Source organism: Podarcis raffonei, chromosome 16 (genome assembly GCF_027172205.1).
Source record: "Podarcis raffonei isolate rPodRaf1 chromosome 16, rPodRaf1.pri, whole genome shotgun sequence".
NCBI classification, from domain to species: Eukaryota; Metazoa; Chordata; class Lepidosauria; order Squamata; family Lacertidae; genus Podarcis; species Podarcis raffonei.
Window position 1 is genome coordinate 38893316 of NC_070617.1, and position 21390 is coordinate 38914705.

The window sequence follows — 21390 nt, forward strand, 5'->3', positions numbered from 1 at the left end:
AGGGTCGGTGTTTCCTGGCAGAAGGCATGGCTTCCAAGTATTGGGCCCCAGTACCATTATGTGGTGTATAAATTAATTCCTGATGGTGATGGGTATTTCAGAGGAGAGGTCCTCAGTCTCACATGCCCATCGGGTTCAAACAAAATGACACTCATCTATTTCCCCGCCTCTTGCATTCCACTCTTTAAATTCTGTTAAGGCAAGGAGAACCTGAAAATTGTGCATTCATCATTTTAAGTCATCTGGAAGCTGTTTGATTAAATAAATTCTTATTAAAAATAAAGAAATAAAAGAAATGATCTGTTCACTTTCTTCCAGCACACAGATGCTTTCAGGAAAATAAATTTCCTGAACGAGCCATTTGGACAGTCTCTGTGGACTTCAAGATCCACATCATTAATTTAATTTTGCTGCTTTCATTAAAATTATCTACAGTTTTTTTATATATTATTGTTACAACATACAGTACAGGTGCACTTAAAGTAGGAAACCAAGGCCATCTGAAAAGCATTTGGGGAAAGTAATTTTGAGGAGACTCACTAATGGTTTTGAAAGACTCTTGGAAACACAATATAAGGCAGGTCTGCATCAGCAGATGAAAAATGGAATGAGAGGAAAGAGCGCAATATTATCCCCAATGCCTCAGTACTGTATGTCTGTAGCTGAGCAGCAGGAAGAAGAGGCATTAATTTTTAAGGAAAATCTTAAAATGAACAAGAACCTTGTATATAAACAATAATGGGGATGATGCATAAGCAAAATATTTTTATCAGACGGGGGCTGCTAGCACTTGAGTGCCCACTATCTGTTTGCTGAAGGCCGGAGGCATAGCTTGGTATTTAAAAGATTTGTGGCATGATTCCACATGGTGTTCCTGTGGTGTTTAAAGAAGGGCCATAGCTAAGTACTAGAGCATGTGCTTTGCACGCAACAGTCCCAGGTTCAATCCCCAGCATCTCTAGGTAAGGTAAAAGGTAAAGGACCCCTGGATGGTTCAGCCCAGTCAAAGGTGACTATGGAGTTGTGGCGCTCATCTCGCTTTCAGGCCGAGGGAGTCGGCGTTTGTCCACAGACAGCTTTCCGGGTCATGTGGCCAGCTGGACTAAACCGCTACTGACGCAATGGAACACCGTGATGGAAACTAGAGTGCATGGAAACGCTGTTTACCTTCCTGCTGCAGTGGTACCTATTTATCTACTTGTGACTGGGTTGCTTTTGAACTAGGTCGGGCTAGGAAAGAGTCCCTATCTGAAACTCTGGAGAACTGCTGCCAATCTTCCTAGATGTTGCCCATTGGCCTCTGCCTGCTAGACAGCAGCTCCCACTGAGGACTTCGTAGGCGAGGGAGATCCGCTGAGCTGCGGGAACCGTCTCAGCTTACAATGCTTGCTGTTTCATTCAAATGGCCAAACTGTGGCTTGTACCTGGAAAACCATGGTTTGATTGCTCTGGACCAAACAGCAAAATATGGTTTTCTCTAAACTTAGGATTAGTAGGAAGGAGCACATTAGCCCAAGACTCATTTACATGGTCCTAAAATTTAGTTTGGTATTGCTTCTGAACAAGCTCATGGTATCTGTGACATGTGGATTGCAGGGGCTGGACTACATAGCACTTGGGGTTCCTTCCATCTCTAGAATTCAATGGTTCTATGAAGTGGGAAGGAGTGAAGTCTCTCTTAGATGTTAAGCACAAACCAGGACTCCTGCATCAGAAACAGAACAATCCCATTTGGTTACTGAAATGAGGCATGCAGCAAGGTTTTTTGAATCCTAGCCAAGCTAAATAGGCAGTCATTATAAGAGCAGGAAAGCACCCAAAATCTCGTTTAGATTCTTGCTCATCTTCATCTAAAAAGGAAATTAAGTGAATTTTGCAAAATTGAATATAATAAAGCAGTGAGGGGGCGACTGCAGAATTCAGCTGCCCTTTTGGCTGTTGCCATTTAAGCCCATTTCTGCTTCTACCACATCCAGTGAACCATCTCCTTCTCCAATCCTCTCATGGCTTGTTTTGCTACAGCACCGACCACAATTACAAGATGTGCAGAAGATACTTTAGCATAAAAATTGAAATAAGCAGGGCTTGCGGATTTATTTTTTTCCACATAAAAACACATTTGTGTGTGTGTCTGCAATTAGTCAAAATGCATTTTCTTTGCATTATTTATTGCCTGTGTTCCAGCAACAGTATATCTGTCCACAAGGAGACTGAGGAGATAAGTTCACTTCTTTAAATAAAAATTTTAACGACTAAACAATGTAATTTGCCTCCCACTGAAGTCAATAGCAAAACTACCATTAGCCATAATGGGGCTAAATTACACTCTAAATATATTTAATGGGCATTAAAGAAACCCATTCTCTATTCCCAGAGACTAGGGGAAAGTAACAATATTTTTAAAATTATAATGCAGCATTTATGCATAACAATGTCAACCTTTGGCTCTGTAGGTCAAAACTGCTTTGGAAGTGCTGTGCTGCCGGTTCTCATATTGCTGCCCTCCAGACCTCTCATGGATGAGGCACACAAAGAAGGGCCTCCAATGATGAACGAAGGGTCTGGGTCAGTTCATGTGGGGAGATGTGGTCCTTGAGGTTCTGCGGTCCTGAGCCGTTTAAGGCTTTCTAGGTCAAAACCAGCATTTTGAATTGTGCTAGGAAACTAATTGGCAGCCAGTAAAGTCGGGTCAGGATTGGTGTTATATGCTCAAACCGTCTTGCCCCGGTGAGCAGTTTGGCCGCCGAATTCTTCACCAAGTTTAGGGTCAGAGTTTTCCTTCTCCTAGAACACCTCCATAGCCGAACGTTTCGGAACTCGAACACCGAAAACCCGGAAGTAAATGCTTCAGTTTTTGAACACACCTCGGAAGTCGAACAGGAAATGTGACTTCCTTTTGAATTTTCCGTTTTGAGGCTTCCGCTTTCAGTTTTCGGTTTTTGAACGTTTCGGAACTCGAACGGACTTCATGGAACAGATTACATTCAAAAACCGAGGTACCACTGTACCTTCCCAGGTTGATGAGCCCCACCTGCCCCTCACTGCCCTCTACGGAAAGTGCAGAAACTGCCTTCTTGACCATTGGAGCCACTCTTGGTCTCGTCTGCTCCATCTGCCAGAGCCTGCCTTCACATGCAGGGAAGTCCTGCTTGCAGACTTCTCAGTGGTGCATCTCGTTGGCTGGTGTGAGAACAGGATCCTGGACTAGAGAGGCTACTGGCCTGATCCTGCACGCTCTTCCTATGTTCTTATGTCAGATATTTTGAGGTAGATCCTTACTCCAGTTTCCTTTTTGTAATATAAAAGATAAGTATGTTCAGACTTTTTGTTTAGAAACAGCGATCGCATAAACGTTGGTTAAATTATTTCTCCCTGTGGCCACCCTCTCCCCTGTACTTCCAAACTCTTTTAAAACTGTGTCGTGTCCAAATTTCATCCTCAAGCATATCTGATTTTCCACCAGTTGCCTGGGTAGAACTCCCATGAGGATGTTGGGGTTGTGAGGGCAAAGGAAGCAATAAAAGTCTTTTAATGGGAAGCGGGGAAAAACAGCAAGAGAAACAATATTGCTTTTTATTTCTGTCTGGTGGGGAGCGGATTGTTTCAGACTATATGTCTGTATGAGTGGAGATGGTGCACACCTGCCTGCCTCAGTTTTTACTTTGATTGAAATTTTGTTCTGGCCTGCCCAATTTATGACCCTCCAAGCCACTGACAAACTATGGATGGCGTTAGGCTTCCAAGGGCTGAATCAACCAGTTTGTGTTATCCTGACTGGGGATAATAAAGGCAGATTTTCATGACTGAGCATAAAACAGACACAGCAAAGTGAGTTCGGCTTGATGGATTGCACAAGCTGCCCATTTGTGTTTCGGCTAGTGGTAGAGAGGGTGGCCTAGTGCAATGGGTAGGAGCTGTAGCCCCCATCTGCACTGTACATAAAGCAGGATTATACCACTTTAAACAGTCACAGCACTATCCAAGGAATCCTGGGGATTGTGGTATGTAAAGTGTGCCGGGAGCTGTTAGGAGACAGTCCCCTCTACAATTCTAGCCAATCCCTCTTCCTAAGGAACTTTGGGAATTGTAGTTCTGTGAGGGGAATAGGGATCTCCTCTCAGCATCCTTTACAAACTACACTTCCCAGAATTCTTTCCCATGATTGCTTACAGTGGCCTGGTGCTACTTTAAGTGTATAGTGCACTTGGCGCCTTAGAAACCTACTTGTGTGACAGGCCTGGCTCATATGCCGTGGTAAGCCAAACTGTGTGTTATTGCAGATTAACATCATGGTTAAGGCAGAGACACCTTACTCACAGTCTCAGCTACCACCATGTTGGTTGCAGGGGGTTGGACTAGATGACCCTTGGGTCCCTTCCAATTCTGCTCTTGCCATGGAGCAGCAAAGCGGCCATGAGATTCGCTCTGGGAGCCTGCACATTCACACTCTTCCAGTAAGCCTTGGTTTGTACTACTGTACTGTATGAACCAAGCCATATTGTGACTTTTGACTGTGACCCTAATGTTAACCCTAATGAAACTTTTTTATTTTAAAGCTATTTGTTTTATTATTATCTGCCCTCTTTCCCAGCAGTTTGGGACTGTGGATGTGGTTCTCTCCCACCCCCCAGTTTATCTTTGAAACAACCGCGTGAGGTAGGCTTGGCTGAGCCATGTGAGTGGGAGGCCAAGGTCACCCAGAGAGTTCTAGGGCTGAGTGAAAGTGGAAGCTGACATTCTCGGGGTGCTGTATTCTCCACCCAATGAGTTCGAATCCCACACTTGTGGGGTGCTAGCTTCATGGTAAGATCAGAGTGAGAATCGTAGGCCTGTTTCATACGCACCTTCGGACAAGCAGCTGCCTGTCTCTCTCTTCCGAGGCTTCATTTCTCTCAGCTAAAGGTCACAATCTGCTTCTGGATTGCAGCCCCAAAAAGGTCTCTCCTTCTTTTGTTTGCAAACTGTGGTTGTTGGAGCTTGTCCAGCGTGATCTCAGTCCCTGCACCCACCCTGTTTCTGTCGCATGTACCAAGGGTTTTTTTCTGCTGAGTAAAGACATTAACCTCCCTGTTCCATTAGCAACAGAAGGAGGCTGGACTGTTGTCATTGTTTGAGCAGGAAGTACTGCTTCTTGGGTCTAATTCTCTCCCGCTCTGTCGGGGCTTCAACATTCTGTAATTCATGGCCTGAGGCAAGCGACACAGCCCGTTAAATTCATAGGAACAGAGGAAGTTGCTGTATACTGAGTCAGACTATTGTCCACCTCAGTATTGGCTACACTGGCTGGCAGCAGCTCTCCCATGCAGGGATCTCTCCCAGCCCTCTCTAGAAGGGCCAGAGAAGGAATCTGCATACTCTCCAACATTTTTCTGATGAAAATAGGGACAACCTAAGGAAAAGTGGGGCATTCTGGGATCAAATAAGAAACTGGCACGGCCTTTGTAAATTCAGGACTGTCTCTGGAAAGTAGGGGCACTTGGGGGGTCCGAATCTGTGACCTCCTGCATTCAAGGCAGATGCCTTACCACTGAGCCGCAGCCATTAGAATCACAGAACTGTAGAGTTGGACCACTTTTATCAGGGAGGTGGAAGGGTTTTCCCAGGGATGGGGAGCTTTTGGCCCTCCAGATGTTGATGGACTTCAGCTCCCAACATCCCTGACCTTTAGTCATGCTGGCTGGAGCTGATGGGAGTTGAAGTCCAACAGCATCTGAAGGGCCACAAGTTCCTCATCACGGGATTGTTCTCTGCTCTCCCCTCCATCTCTGCCATGGTCCCCACATGGGGCACTTCCAGACTGTTGCAGTTTTGGGGTGGGATTCAATCACAAACTCACAAATTGGTGGGGATACAGGAGAGGGCCTTCTCTGTGGTGGCTGCTCCCAGACTTTGAAACCCTAGAGAAGCTAAACTGGCTCCCTCCTTGTTGTCCTTCCGCTGACAGATGCAAACTTTCTTGTTCCAAAAGGCTTTGGGGAACTGACTACTTATAATGAACGGGCTGGTGATGTGGCTGTTTTTATTGTCATTATTGGTATGGTTTTAATAGATTTTATACAGGCGAGTCCTTTAAAAGAGGCCCCATGGACACAGGGTGCACATGTATAGTTTTACTGTAATTCCATCAAAGTTTAGTTTTTTCTACGTTTTAGTGGTTCTTATTTTCATCTGTAGGTCGCCTTGAGTTCTGTCAGGGGAAAAAAGGCAGGGTATAAATAATAATAATAATAATAATAATAATAATAAATATAAATATAAATATAAATATAAATATAAATATAAATATAAATATAAATATAAATATAAAACATGCAGAAAGGTAGGAGTTTTTGTGTCAAAGAAAGTGATGGGAACTTGCATTGGAAAGTGTGGGGTGACAATTGCTTGACACTTCGTTGTCTAACTTCACTGGAAACAAATCAGGATGAATGCCCAATGCGCAAGCTGCCTGGAAGAGATGTGAGACTGAGTGCGCTGAGGCCTCGGGACCTCTTCATGCACTGAAGGGAATCCTTTCCCAGGGATGAGCTGACAACAGGAAGCCTTGCGATTGACCAGGCCTAGCAGAAATGTTTTGACCCTCTCCTTCTCTCTTCTGCTGGCTAGCAGAGCCTCTCCTGTCTTTCACTTTCAAGTGGAAACACTTAGATCCAGCTCAATGCCCTTTGGTCTCTCTTGACTTTGAACTGTAAGCTGCTTGGGGCAGAACTCTGTGTCTTTTTGTGCTTCTACTGCAGAGCGCCATGCATGACATTGGCACGTTCTAAAATAACATCTATAAAATCAATCATTCCCTATTTAAAGAGGGAGGTTTAAAACAACACCACCACCCGGGTAAAATAACCTTCCCATATACTTGATTTTTTCATTCTTATGTTCCAGTTTTGCTACTCTTTTCCTGTTCCCCCTTTAAATTTTTTTACTTTGTCCTCCCCATCCCTGTTTTTTAATTGCGCTAGGAAATTCTTTAATTAAAAGTTTCATTCTCATTCTGGAACAATTTGATATTAATAATGCATATCCTATGAGTATGTAATTGCTCATGGTTTTATATATATTGTTCCTTCAATTTTGTATACATTTCCTCCAGAATTTTAGGAATTTTATCACTAAAGTCTTGCTCTCTGCTTCAGTGGAGTCGGGTGCAGAAGTTATGCCAGCTTTCGGAAAATACTAACTTGTAACCTTGGGCATGCACACCCTTTCTGAGCCACACATCGCCCTCTCTCTTCCCTTTTTGCCTTTTCAGTGGCGTTTGATTCAGTGCTAATCACGCTTAATGCTAGCCATGAGAGAGGGACAGGGGCAGGGCCTTAGTGCTGCATCAGTATGGAGAATAGGCTTGACAGTGGTCCCGCCCAAGAAGGACGTAAGGGTGTCGTGACCATATGTGGGTTTCAGTATTGTTGAGTAAGAGTGGGAGGTAGACGTACTGGGTTGTGTCCAACTAACATTTATTCTGAAACAGACCTAAGTTATTTATGTCCATTAATGTCGATTTGTCTACTCTTAGTATGAAGTGGCAAATGCGGTGGTCATGTGGGATGGTGAGATGGGTGGTTGTGTGAATAGTGGGTTTTATGTTGGTTGGAAGTTTGTATCATGCTGCCTAATAGTTTTCACTAACCATGTGTTATTATGGTTATTGTGCATTTATATGATTAGATTTACCTTAATGTAAATTATCTGAAATTGTGGTTATTGCATCTCCGTGTATTTTAATTTTCCTTCCCGTAAACCATTTTGAAATTTCTGTGTTGCAAGTAGCCTATAATCGACTAGATGAGGATGACGATGCCTCTGAATGCTGAGAATCCCAAGAGGGTAGAGAGGCTGTTCTGCTCAGATCCTGCTTTCAGACTTCTCAGAGGCATCTCGTCAGCCACTGTGAGAACATGATCCTGCACTATGAGGGGCCAGTGGCTTGATCCAGCAAGCTCTTCTGATGTTCTTAGTAGTAGTAGTAGTAGTAGTAATAATAATAATAATAATAATAATAATAAACACTATGCTGCTTTGGGATTGGCATTCACAGAGTGGCATTGCAGTGTGTGTGTGTGTGTGTGTGTGTGTGTGCGTGCGTGCATGCATGTGCACACGTATGTGTGAAAGGACAGACCTCTTCCAACCCCCATCCAATGCAAATCACCATTTGCAGAGATCCGATCTTGCGTCTGCAGTAGGGCTTGCTGCGGCCCAGAGGTGAAGGGTGGGGTGGGGAGTTTGGGCTCAGAACCCTGCCTCTGATGAAACTTTAAAACACAAGCCTCATGCTCCAAAATGTCATTTTTAAATTGCCCGTGCATGTAAGAGAATTTTTGGGTTCAGAGCTGTCACTTCTGGAGGATGGAGAATATGAATATAGCTGCACTGCCACATCTGATGGAGGTAGAGGGGGAAGACCATCTGCGTGTTGTTGATCTGGTTATATATATTCCCCCCCCCTAGCCTATTGTAATTAGCAGCACATTTGGGCTGAAGATGTTCTGAGCCATGCACAGGCTGTTGAAGATGTTACACCTCCCTGCATTTTGCTAGTCCTAATCTTAGCTGCAGATGGCACAACTCATGCTAACAGTCACCCACTCGGGTTTGCAGCTTCTGAAGGAATTGGCAGATCTGAAATCTTTCACACACATATCCAACTTGTCATGCTGCTCAGCTTGGTGTGCATGCTTGCAGGTGGCACCATGTCCTGCTGGCCTAGGACAATTTTTGCACTGCTAGGCATTTAATATGTAAGCAGTATCCTACCATATTGGACAAGCCCCGACCCTCAGCTTTTTCAGAATACTGAGCTAAATTTATTATTGAACAGTTCATTAATTCTTTCTGTTTTTTATTGTAAATAAAGATCCTTTCTGTCTGGTAAGCTCTGACAAGAATCATTTCCAGTGAAGGAAAAGTGTTTACAGATATTTAATTGCCCCCCCCCCATGCAACAACCATTAGTGCAGATACTGGTAGTCTAGTGAGCTAGGAACTTTAGCGTAATTAATTTTAGTTGTAAAACTGCTTTAGGTATGAGGAGGTAATAAATTACAAGTGTTGCATTTACATTGATTGAATTCAAATCCTAATCCAGTACTTTTAGTTCAGGTGTCTATGCTCCAAACCATGATTTCTGTTTCTGTCATCCAGGCAGATCATGGTTGGTTTCACTCCTTCCCTGCCTTCCCCATGAACCCCCAAATGATAGTCTCCAAGGGTGCCAACACTCCAAATTGTGATTTGTTGGTTCATTTGCATCATCAAAGTGCAGTTGGCCTATACTGTATTATACAAGGCAGCTGAAAATCATGGTTGCAGAACCTTGTTTCATAGCCACTCACAAAGTATGGTGGTTTGGATGATGGTGGTTCAAACATTATGACAGACCATTGGTTTGGCATCATATCTGAACCATATTAATGGTTTTTCTGGTGTAAACTTGGACAGTTCACTAGTTCTGCTCACATGTCAAACCAAACCATGAACCATGGTTTATGAAGCTTGACCATGGTTTGGCAAGACATCCCAACGGACAAACCGTTGCTTGTGGTTGCTTCATAACTAAGAATGGACAGATGCATATTTCTGGACTGTGCCATTTTTGTACGTGTTTCCTCCTGTTTCTGCATTAAACTGCATTTTTAATTTATTTAATATATATTTTAAACCTATTTTCTCTTAAAGCACCCATTTCAAAAACTGCATTTTGATACCTTTTTTTGAGCTTAGAATTGGGTCAGAAAATTCAGAAAGCACTAAAGTCACTGGATAACTAAATTCTGACCTGTGCATTAGTCTGGGAAGTACAGGTCAGGTCAATTAATTTTGAAATTTGCAAATATCAAATTCTCCAAACACCCCTAATCTGAAGTGGGATTTGCAAACAGCACTTTGTGATACATATGGTTTGCTGTGATATTCATGTTAGCCAATTATTTCTCTCAGCCCTAGTTCCTTGTTGCAAAATGGGAACAAAAATAGGTACCCAGTTATAACTGAGGACAGTTTTTTGCAGCTTTAATTAATGGGGGAAATACAGAATTTCATCCTGTGTAACTTTCCTTTCCTCTGTGGTGCCTTGACATGGTAAGCTACAATGGCTGAAACTGCTGTTCTCCATGACTTTTCAAAGGCACAGCTGTCAGGGAGGCTGGACTTGCATAGTTGCTGTGAGACTGAAATACCGTATATAGTGGTTGAAATGGACTTTGTACTTAAAGCACTGCAGTCCTTATGGGGAGTCAAGAGACTGAACTTATGTAAAGACCCCCCCCCCCTTTGTAATCCCAGGGTGTCAAATCAAGAAAAACCAGTCCTAGTCGTCTTCTGTTTTATGTTCCAATTTTGCGTGTGTGTGTGAAGACAGCTCGTTTATTTTATTTAAGGCCTGGATATGTAGTCAGTTCTTAAAATTAACTGATGGGCTGTTGACTTGTCACCCTGTGAATAAAACCTCATTGCTTTGTAATTTGCTTGACAGGGTTCTGTCCTGTTGACAGTGTGCTCATTACAGGGAGAATATAACCCAGATGTTGGATCCCTGTTCTCTGTTTTGCATGTACCTTTCTTTCATTTGTTCATCCTCTCTGTCTGTTAATCTGTTTATGGTGCAAATTGGTTCCCAGCCGCAGAGTCCCCCTTCCCGGCATGCCTAACTGCTGAGTGGAAAATGAATGGATACAACAGCTGTCTGGGATTTAAATGGGCACAATTTTATTGATTTCAGATGTAGGAAGCTTTGGCATAGGCACTGGGCGTGTGTCCCTCTCAGCCCCCCGATGGAGGATCGAGGCATGACAGGTTCTATTCAGGGGTGGATCCATCACAAAACGCAGGTTTACGCGGATGGCCCCCAAACGCTGAGGGAAGCTCTGTGGCCCGCTAGCCCTACACACTTGGCTTTATGGACAGAGACTTCCCTCCAGACCCCTCTAATGGGGTACCCTTTTAATGTCACCACAGGGAACAGGGGGTGGATGAAATGCTATAGGATTCCACCCAAGGCCTAAACTGCCAGAGTTCTGACTAGTGCTGTGGAGAAGGCGAAACCTGCAGAGCAGTGGAAATTCCTTCCCGGCTCCAAATAAGGTAACCGCCAAAAGACCTCAGCAAAGTGCTCCTAGCTGAAAAGGAAAGGGTTAGAGCAGTACAGTGGTACCTCGGGTTACAGACGCTTCAGGTTACAGACTCGGCTAACCCAGAAATAGTTGTTGTTGAGTCGTTTAGTCGTGTCCGACTCTTCGTGACCCCATGGACCAGAGCACGCCAGGCACTCCTGTCTTCCACTGCCTCCCGCAGTTTGGTCAAACTCATGCTGGTAGCTTCGAGAACACTGTCCCACCATCTTGTCCTCTGTCGCCCCCTTCTCCTTGTGCCCTCAATCTCTCCCAACATCAGGGTCTTTTCCAGGGAGTCTTCTCTTCTCATGAGGTGGCCAAAGTCTTGGAGCCTCAGCTTCACAATCGGTCCTTCCAGTGAGCACTCAGGGCTGATTTCCTTCAGAATGGAGAGGTTGGATCTTCTTGCAGTCCATAATTCAAAACCAGAAATAGTACCTTGGATTAAGAACTTTGCTTCAGGATGAGAACAGAAATTGCACGGCGGCAGCGGGAGGCCCCATTAGCTAAAGTGGTACCTCAGTTTAAGAACAGTTTCAGGTTAAGAACGGACCTCCAGAACAAATTAAGTTCTTAACCCGAGGTATCACTGATCAAGTATGAATGAAGGGAGGGGAAGGGTAGGTGACGCTCCCCACCAACTGGATGCTGTGCAGAGTGGTCGGCTGGGCTAAGTAAATGGCCATGGCCTGTCCCCTCCAGGGCCGTCACAGATTAACTCGTTTGAAGGACGGGTTTGGCAGGAACCCGTGAGCCTCCGCGGCAGCTGGAGTAGCGGAAAGAATATTCCTAAAATGGCACCATGCGTCCGGGTGAAAGGGGAGGTGCTGTGTTGGGCTGCAACAGCCGCTCACTGGCAAGATGGTAAGCGGCCATTCCCGGCTCTGCTTTTGTTGAACAAATAACAAAACATTTTATTAATATTGGGGGGGGGGGGTTTGTATACTGTCTCTGTGTCAAGATATGGCCACAGTCAATAAGTATCCAAAAGAACAAAAGAAACTATAAAATATCTACAATATATTTTGAAAAGCTTTTTGCCCTTTATGTGTTGGATACCTCTTAAGATATTGTAACCAAAATTTTCATGATAGTTCCCAAAGTCTAGGAGGAGCTTTTCATCTCTCTTTGGGAACTGTTGGACACAGTTTTTAATAGAGATGGAGGACAGAACTTTTCAAAACTGCACTAATTTCAGGGGCAGGCGGTCCCAATTCTGTCCTGAAGAGAAATGGGAAGCTGCTGCCCCCTCCCCCCGCCACGGGAGCTTTCCTTACCTGGGTCTAGTAGCCCACAAAATGGTGGTGGCAGGTTCTCACGAGATCTCACTGGATGCCACGGCCACACCTTTTTTCTGGCGGCAGAAGTGGCAGGGTGGGTGAGGCATCCGTGGGGCACCACCTCTTGTGGTTCCACTGGCCAAGGCAGCTACCTCATCCTGCCTCATGGACAGGCCAGCCCTGACTGATTTTAATCACTGATTCCAAAAAATTTGAAAGTAATTTTTTGGTTTTGTAGAATTCGTAGAATTCCTGAGCAATGCTGGGATATTATAAACAAAGGCATTACAGACAAATGCCGTAGCTTGAAACAGTTTAAATCCCCTCCAGTCATATTAAAACAGCAGCAATAGTTAATAAAGTAGCAGTAACTCAGGGTAAGAGGCAAGTTCCAAAAATCTGCTTGAAAGGTTCCTTCTTAGCTGTCAACTGAAAAATGAGGAAAGATGGGGCCAGGTAGGTTTTGCTAGAAAAGCCGTTGCAAAGTCTGGTGGCCACAGCAGAAAAGGCCCTAACTTTCCTAGGGAGGCTGCCTTATCCCAGGTCAAATATTTGTCCACCCAGTCAAGCATGGTCTACTCTGAGTCAGAGCAGCTCCATGAGGGCATTTTACTATTCTGTAAATTCAGTTCTCCCTGTATCATTTTGAGATTGTGCTCCCTTTTTGGCCAGAGCCTTCCTGTGTATGCCATCCAAGTTGTTGTTTTGCACAAATTTTGATCTTGTTTATTTTTTCTGCTGTTTTGATGTGTCATTTAGTCGTTGACCAGTTATGATTGTTGGATGCCACCCTGGGAAGGAGTTAAAACTGAAGGGCAGCATATAAAAGTGTTAATTTAATTGACTGAACCAACCAGTATTCATCTTCCCCCTGCATTACACAAACACAGGGGATTGTTGTGGTGTCGAATGGGAGTCTGTACACTCTAGAATATGTCACAGAGTCCTCTGAATTAGAACACAGGGTGACCTGCTTATTGAGCATTGATGCTGACTTGTTTGCAGGGAGGATAAATGCTGTTGGTTCAAAACCAGTATTACCTCACACTTCTGGGTTTTTCTGCGTCGCTTTCCTCACTGCGAAAAGTCAGATCTTTTGGGGAAGCAGGTTTGTTGCATAAGACTTCTCAATCATGCATGCAAAACCCTGCTCTGCCACTGCGCCTTGGCCCTTTCCCAAGTGTGCAAGGGTTCTGCAAAAGACGCTTAGGGTTTATTGGCTGAGGGATCAGCATTCATAGGGTTTCCTGGGGTTAGGAAGTTTGCCCTGCCCTGTGGGACAGCAGGAGTTACTAAAACTGCCACAAAGATAAGCTATGGCTACAAGTATTAATTAAAGATCACACAGCAATTGCCTTTTCATTAGCTTACTTATTTGGCCTGGAGGAACAAGAATGGTCTGACATCATTGTATAGAAACCTAAAATGCAATTTTGTGTTTCATTCTTTGTGATTCAAACGCAGGAGTGTGCAGGCAGTGTGTTTTGTCAAATATAACCATGCAAGCATGAAGTGGCCCACCCCAGGCTCCCTGCGGCATATTAGAGGCATGCAACAGCTTTTATATATTAACACTGCAAGCCACATGCCTGTTCTTCCAGACCCTTCAAGTGTGCCTCCATTTTCCAGGGACAGTCCTGGATTTACAGAAGCCGTCCCGGTTTCTGATTTTATCCTGGAATGTCCCGTTTTTCCTTAGGAAGTCCGTATTTTAATCGGAGAAACGTTGGAGGATATAGAGTTATGTGACCCCCAAGCCAAGGAAATAAGTAACTATACAACCTCTAGAAGACATTGGAAGGTAGCCCTGGGTAGTTTCATTATGATTTATATATGTTGGAAGCTGCCCAGAGTGGCAGGGGCAACCCAGTCAGATGGGCAGGGTATAAATAATAGTAGTAGTAGTAGTAGTAGTAGTAGTAGACGACATAATAGAATAGGACATTCCTATTTTCATCGGAGAAATGTTGGACAGAATGTTCTTTATTTTTGTGGTTGACTACTTTGAGAAGGGAGAAGGAAGCCGTCCTCCGCACCTCTCCTTAGCAGCCTGCCAGCAAGTCTGCAGCTGCCCCAAAATTCAGTTCTGGGGTGGCAGCTGGGGAAGGCTAGCTGATTCTCTTCATAAAGCCACTGGCCTCCCATGGACATGGAGCTGGCCACTGTGGGAATGGGATGTTGGACTCGATGGGCCTTTGGTCCAGCTTTTCTTAAGCTCTGGAAGACGTACCTGTCTGCAGTTCAGTGGGTCAGGAGAAGAGCAAGTGACTCTTAGCTCTGGAAAATCAGATTCGTGCCCTTGGGTAAGGCTTCCCTGTGTCTGAGTGAGGCTGGGCTGGGCCTTGGCTGTTTATATATTCTCAGATTTCTGCTCTCCCTGCAGTGTGCTTATCTATCCCTCAGTGCCTCCCTTCCTCCTCCAGGTTGGTCCTTCTTAAGTTCTGCTGCAGTACTTCCTTAAGCACACAGGATTCATTTGTGGGTATCACCACCTTTTTCAGTTTATCCATTACTACCGGGCTCCACCTTAGTACACTACCTGCCTGACCGTGGGGTGTTAAAAAAGGGTGGAGCAGGAGTGGTGGGGGCTGCCCCTTCTTGACTCTCCCCCAGAAAGATTAGGCTCCCACAGTGGATCAGAAATGAGCACCCTGATGTCTGGCTGTACCAAGAACAAACCTCCAATCTTTTTTTTTATAAAAAAAGCACAAAACTTCAGCATCTTCAGGTTCAGCTGGGTTATGTTTTGCTGTTGCTGATTTTATTTATTTAGTTCTTTTACTTTAATACTGCGGTTGTTTTGCTCTATTTTTTAACCTTTTCACGCACTGGCTCGTTTTTAGTGGTTTATAACTTTTTATTATTAGCTGCCTAGAGACGTTGTTAAATGGAAGGTACGCAAATAAATAAAATAAAGCAATACCCACTTTCTTCCACACTATGTCTGATTGTAGAAACTTTGCCCTCCCTTTGTCATCTCCCCCTCCCACCATTTGCAAACTAGTAAAAAGTCCCATAGGTGAAAAAGCAAAAGGCGTCCTTTTGTCATGGGCAGTGCCGGTGCTCCAGATCTTTGCACCATTTGGGGCACTGTTTCATCCTTCCAGCCTCTTGTTCTTGCAGTCTGGGACTTTTTTTGTTTCTGACATTGCCTCTTTTGCTGCCTGCCTTTCACCCAGGATTATTCCCCTGCAAAGTGCTGCCTTTGCAAGCCGCCTCAGAGTCTCGCTCTCCAAGGAGTACCTCTGTTCATTTTTTACAGCTCCCCGCTTCTCCATGGCAACATAGCTTAGTGTTCCCTGCAGAGCAGAGAATCCGTTTTATTTCCCGTCTCCTTCCCCCCTTCCTTCCCTTCTTCCCTTCCCCTGCCTTCCCCTCCCTTCCCCATCCCTTCTCTTCAACTGGGCTTTCCTGTCCACGGACATGGATGTTTTGCTGGGCTTTGTCTGTCACCAGAGTGTGCAGTGATGAGACCGGTGGCCACAGCACTTCAGCAAGGCTTCTTAGTGAAGGATGGCAGAACGAGGGAACGCTTTGGGAGCCAGGGTGAAAAAGAAACGCGATCAAACACCGCTCTCAGGTTTTTTCCATAAGGTAATTTGCAAATGCAGGGTGACAACACGGTTGGTTTTTGTCAGCTGGTAAAACTAAGCATCAGGGGTGGCACCCTTGCTTTCTCTCTTAAACCACCAGCAATTTTGATAATAAATATCTACACACCTGATTCAGAGGTGGAACAATAGAGAGGCAGGTTGGCCTTTCCAAGAGGAAATTTTTAATGGGCTAGTATTGTTCCAACCTGTCCAGCAGGTGAGTCATTGGTAACCAAGTGACTTGTACGTATTTTACTTCTCACTTATTGCTGCCTTGTAACAAAGGTGGCTCTTATTTGAACAGTTTATGGGGAAGACTGTGAAAATATAATATGGCTTAGGGCAAAAATGTATTTTTACATGTTGGAGTAATTTGATAGCAACGTTCCTACCCTTGTAGTACAGGTTAGGTGTATATTGTTCATCCTGAGGGTTTGTTTTTCAGTAGGTGGGGATGGATGGATTTGCAGGTTTTTGACACAGTTGAGTATCAACTTGGGAGCAGCTAGCTGCAAAGAGCACCTATTGGGCAATGCCTCTAACATCACCAGACCCTGGGGCCATGTTTCATGGTTTATATATGCTTGTGATTTTTCCTCTCCCCCAGGAAGGTGAAAATGGTAATGAATATGTGCCACTTGTAATACATTTATTATTATTTTATTTAGCTATAAATTTATTTATGGGCCTTATTTTTGGGTATATGCCTTGGAAGGCACTTAAATATAATAAGACACAAAATTGCATGTTACAAACAATAAAAATGTAAAAAAAAAGTTAGATAACAGTGTTGTTGTTTTAAAAACTGGCCAGTTAATCCAAGCATTAACAAAACAGCAAAGAGTCTAAAATATAATGAATAATATTAAAACATTAAAAAAACATTTAAAAAAGCCTTCCACAGGTGGTTTGGGGGCCTTTTCTCTCCCATGTTAGGCCCACCAGGCACCAACCTTGTCCTCATTTTGATGCCAAGCAAATACATATTTTCCTGGATTGCATTGTTAAAACCATTTTTAATATGTTGATGTGATTTTATTGTATTTCATACTTGGTTGTAAATAGCTGGAGGAATTTCATAATGGGATGCAATACATACATTCGATGAACCTAACCTAACCTCTGGATGGCTTATTGCCCCATGGCTTATCGCTTGCTAACGTGTGTATAGCAACCTAGTGCATCTCACGCTGCTGTTCTGGTTGTTGTTGTTGTTGTTAGTTTTTATTATTATGTGTCTCCAGGCCTTACTCTCTCAAAGGGGTTGTGAACGTATTGCCCTCCAGTCATTGTGGACTACAACTCCCATCAGCCCTGGGCCATTGGCCTTCCTGGGATTGCTGGAAGTTGTGTTCCCCAGTATCTGAAGGGCATTATGTTGGCTTCCCATGATATAGATGAAGAGGTCTTGCCTCTTAGGTTAACCTTGAACCTAATTGGCCCTGTAAGTGCCTTTCCACAATGTGTCTGCCTTGGAGAAGTTTGTAGTAGCAATTCTCTTTGGTGGTGCTGTGGAATTGTGGTTTGTGACTTGCAGATGGGGAATGAGTAGTTGTGAGGAATCACAGTAGTCAGCCATCAATCAGGGTTGCCACTCACTTGGGTCTGCCGTAATTTTTCAGATGCCAGTGTATGACACAAGGGAGCGTGTTTGGGATGTATTGAAAGCAGGTAGGCTCATGGGAGTGGTGCTTGCAGCTGAGATCTGTGGAACCAGGGAAGAAGCTTTGATGTTGATTGCATTGAGTAATATGAGTCGTCATTTGTAATCTGGGTTGCTGAAAGAGTGTGGTTTGCTGTTTGCTTCAGTCGAAACCAGGGAAGATCCAAAGGCCCTCTGATGTTTGTCAGATGAGAACAGGAAAACAAGCTTGCAGAACCTCTCTTTTTGCACCGAACCAACTTCATAAGCACCCGCCCCCCAGCACTGCCGCCACACTCACACTTGCCTCTACTCAGTAGCAGTTTGCCATCTGTTGATTTAAGAGCCACAAAGAGTGTGTGTTTGTTTTTAGGGTTAAAGATGAATTGGGGGGGGGAGCAAGTTTTCCTTTCTTAGCAACAGTTCAAAGCAGACCTTTGAAAAGCAGTTCAAAGTATTTGCAGGGAGAGATGGGGGAATCCGTCAGTTTTGGTTTCTCTCTCTTCCTCACTTTGCCAGCCTTAAGTTCAGCACAATAGATTTTCCACATCAGTTTGTGACTTTTTTTTAAAAAAAGAAGTCCTCATGAAAATTCACCAGCATTTTAGTATGTATTTTGTCTAATGTAAGCCATTTTTGTAAGCTATTTGCTCAGCTATAATCTGTATATTTATATGTTACTTTCACTAATATATTCTCAAAATTTACTATTTGTTTTTATCTTGCTCTTCAGCCAAAAGGCTCCCAGAGCAGCTTACCGACCAATAAAGGAAAAGAGCGGTTCCTCTCTCAGGGGTTTGGTCTAAAATACATGACACAAAAGTGATTGAAGGGATAGCTTAGTTGGTAGAGAATGAGACTCTTAATCTCAGTATTGTGAGTTTGAGCCCCACTTTGGGTAAACGTTTCCTGCCTTGCAGGGGGTTGGACTAGATGACCCTTGTGGTCCCTTCCAACTCTACAATTCTATGAAGAGGAAAATGCTCCCTCTTCCCTCCCCATCCCCTTTTCCTGATCAAGCCTGACTTGCCTGAACTCACTTGGCGCTCCTCATTGACTTACCTTACTCCTCCCAGTTTCACAAGTAGAGCTCAAAATACCCAGTTGCCTTTTTGGTCTGTTCATCTTCTAAGATAGTAATCTTCCAAGACATGAATTTGAAAGCATGGCCCTATAGTCATGGTGTTACTATTTTTTGTTTAGTTTCAGATAGAATTTTTAACTAACCCTTTCCTTTTACCTTTGCCTTTTTTAACCCTTTCACAGTGTGTGAAATACTGTGTCCTTAAGTGTTTTTGGTTTTTTGTTAAGGTGGGGATTATTGCCCCTTCCCATCACAGGTGCGTGCAGAGGGGGGGGGGGTTGGCTGGGCTCGGGCCCAACCTAATATCTAAATAATAAAAAGTGGCTCTGCAGGTCCCTGCCCATGCTCAGCTGTAGCAGTGCTGCTTCTCTGCACCTTCCAGTCAGCTGCACCCCCAGCCATGCCCACCTCTATCCACAAGGCTGGCCCACCAGTGGGTAGGGGTGGCACCTTCCCAGTTTGCCTCAAGTGGCAAAATGGGATAGACTGCCTTGTTTGTCCAAGCCATGAGCCTCGTGGTGCATACAGGCAGAAGAGGCATGGGAGAGCTGTTCTTGCAAGAATGGGAGCGCACTTTAGCTGGCTTGTGAGAACTGCCCACCACTTTTTGTGCAGAGAGGGGCTGCATTTATGGTGCGCTTGCATGTGGCAGCCCTGCCTTGCTCATCACCTCGAGCAACAGGGCTCACCCCTCCAAGCAGACTTAAGGATGTGCTTGATTTGACGCAGCTGAGCACCCCACAAGCCGCACACCCTGAGTGTTTTTGCAAGATTCCCTGGGTTTCACCCCCTAATGGAATGTGCTGCTTATGCCTATGCTAACTATATAGCTTTGTATGAAAAAGGTAACATTGAGCAAGGTGGACCAGTGGTTTGACTCAGCATAAGGCAGTTTGTTCTTATCTATTCTCCTTCCACCACAATCAGGTTTATTAGAACAAAAGCTTGAGAGGTGGAGACAGGAGAGCTGGCATAAAGCCCTTTGACCATTAAGTCCAGCTCTTGGGAAAACTCGCTTGGAGTGCTTTAATGCTCCAAGCACTCAAGTGTAGTTTGGTGCTCACCCAATTCCTTCCTTCAGGATTTTTTTAAATCCCACATAGAAAATTTGGCCTTTTCTTCAGTTGTAGCAAAATGAGGTGGGAATGAGGTGGTAGAAATTGTAGTATTTTAGACTGCAGGTGGAAGGATTGCATTTTGCAAAACTCCCTTGTGGAAAAAACTCTGGGGTGTTAAAAAAGCTAGCAGAGCAGGGAGCTGGCTGATTTAGGACTTTTCTCCTTGACAGACTAGTTCTGTGTTTTCCAGGGTGACTTTGATTTTGCTTCTTGCTTTACATGAGGAATATACAAAAATGGGGTCACTCACCAGCAGCCTGAAGTTTTCCCATCCATCTCACCATCTCAGGGTTTTGCCTCTACATTTTGAAGCATGTTTATAAAACAACAAGTGCACCAAATGTCAGCTTCCTTGTCTGCATGAGGGTAGCTTAGCTGCTTCAGAGCACAATTAGAACCCACTTTTTAATTGACGTTGTTGATGATTTACTATTTATATTCCGCTTTTCCAAAACAACAAAACGTTGCGCTCAGAGGGGTTGATAACGGCAGCATTTAAAATTAACAAATGTTACAGCCACCACAATACTTTTGAACATGCACTAGCATATAAATAAAGCAAAAAGCAAATGCATCAATGCAATTCAATACAAACTCATAGTGATTTGAAGTATCAGAAATAGCTGCTGAGCATCAGCCCTGTTCCAGTTGACATAAACTGGGAAGAGGCTTTTGCACCAGTGCATCAGCAGCAAGACCTTTCCTAGTAAGAAGCCTGCTGGATCAGGCCAAAGGCCTATCTTGCCCAGGATCCTGTTCTCATAGTGGCTATCCAGAAGCCCAAAAGGAAACCTTCAAGCAGGATCCAAGAACAAGAGTCCTCTTCCCTCCTGTGGCTTCTTTGCAACTGGCATTCAGAAGCATTGCTGCCTCTGACAGTGAAAGTAGAACATAGCCATCCTGGCTAGTAGCCATTGATAGCCCTCTCCTCCTCCATAGGTTTGTCTAATCCCCTTTAAAGCCGCCCAAGTTGGTGGCCATCGCTGCCTCCTGTGGGAACGAGTTCGTAGTTTTACTATACCCTGAATGGGGGGATTATGGGGTTGTCTTCATTTTTATTATGTATTTTGTGTTTTTTATATTGTGATTTTATGTTGTGAACTGCCCTGAGAGCAACAGGTATAGGGCGGTATATAAATTTAATAAACAATGTCTTTTCTCTAGTCTGTCCTGAATCTTCAACATTCAGTGTCACTGGAGGTCCACAAGTTCTATCCACTCTCTACCCAGCCTGCATCATCTTACAAACTTCTGCCAAGTCACTTCTTGCGCACCTTTTTTCTAAACTAAAAAAAGTCTCAGATGCTTTAACCTTTCCTCAAAGGATAGGTTTTAGTCTTAGTTTTTAGTATTGATTTCTTTTTCACTTTTGAAGAGAGGAATCAAATCATTTCTATGTTGCTTTTAGAGGGGTGGGTCAACAGGTTCCATAAATGGGAGGAAAATTATTGTTGTCAGGGCTGCCCTAGGTCCCAGCTCACAAAGGACCAACGCTGCTTCGTTGTTAAGTATAAAAGTCTTTATTGAAGTTCAGCTTCACTTCCAGAGCCGCAGCGCGCAGCCCC

The 21390-nt window shown here is 44.1% G+C and overlaps 1 protein-coding gene across 8 annotated transcripts in view; it reads left to right on the forward strand.

Annotated features, from left to right (window-relative positions):
- The window catches only part of PITPNM2 (phosphatidylinositol transfer protein membrane associated 2), a 184616-nt gene that overhangs the window by 14125 nt on the left and 149101 nt on the right, over nucleotides 1–21390 (forward strand). The window contains exon 1 of one of the 8 annotated variants that reach the window (XM_053368304.1): nucleotides 15624–15982. The exons of the other annotated variants lie outside the window; for them this stretch is intronic. The gene's annotated coding sequence lies outside the window, so the exon portion shown is untranslated. Of the gene's footprint in view, nucleotides 1–15623; nucleotides 15983–21390 lie in introns of those variants that run through there. 8 annotated transcript variants of the gene reach the window in all.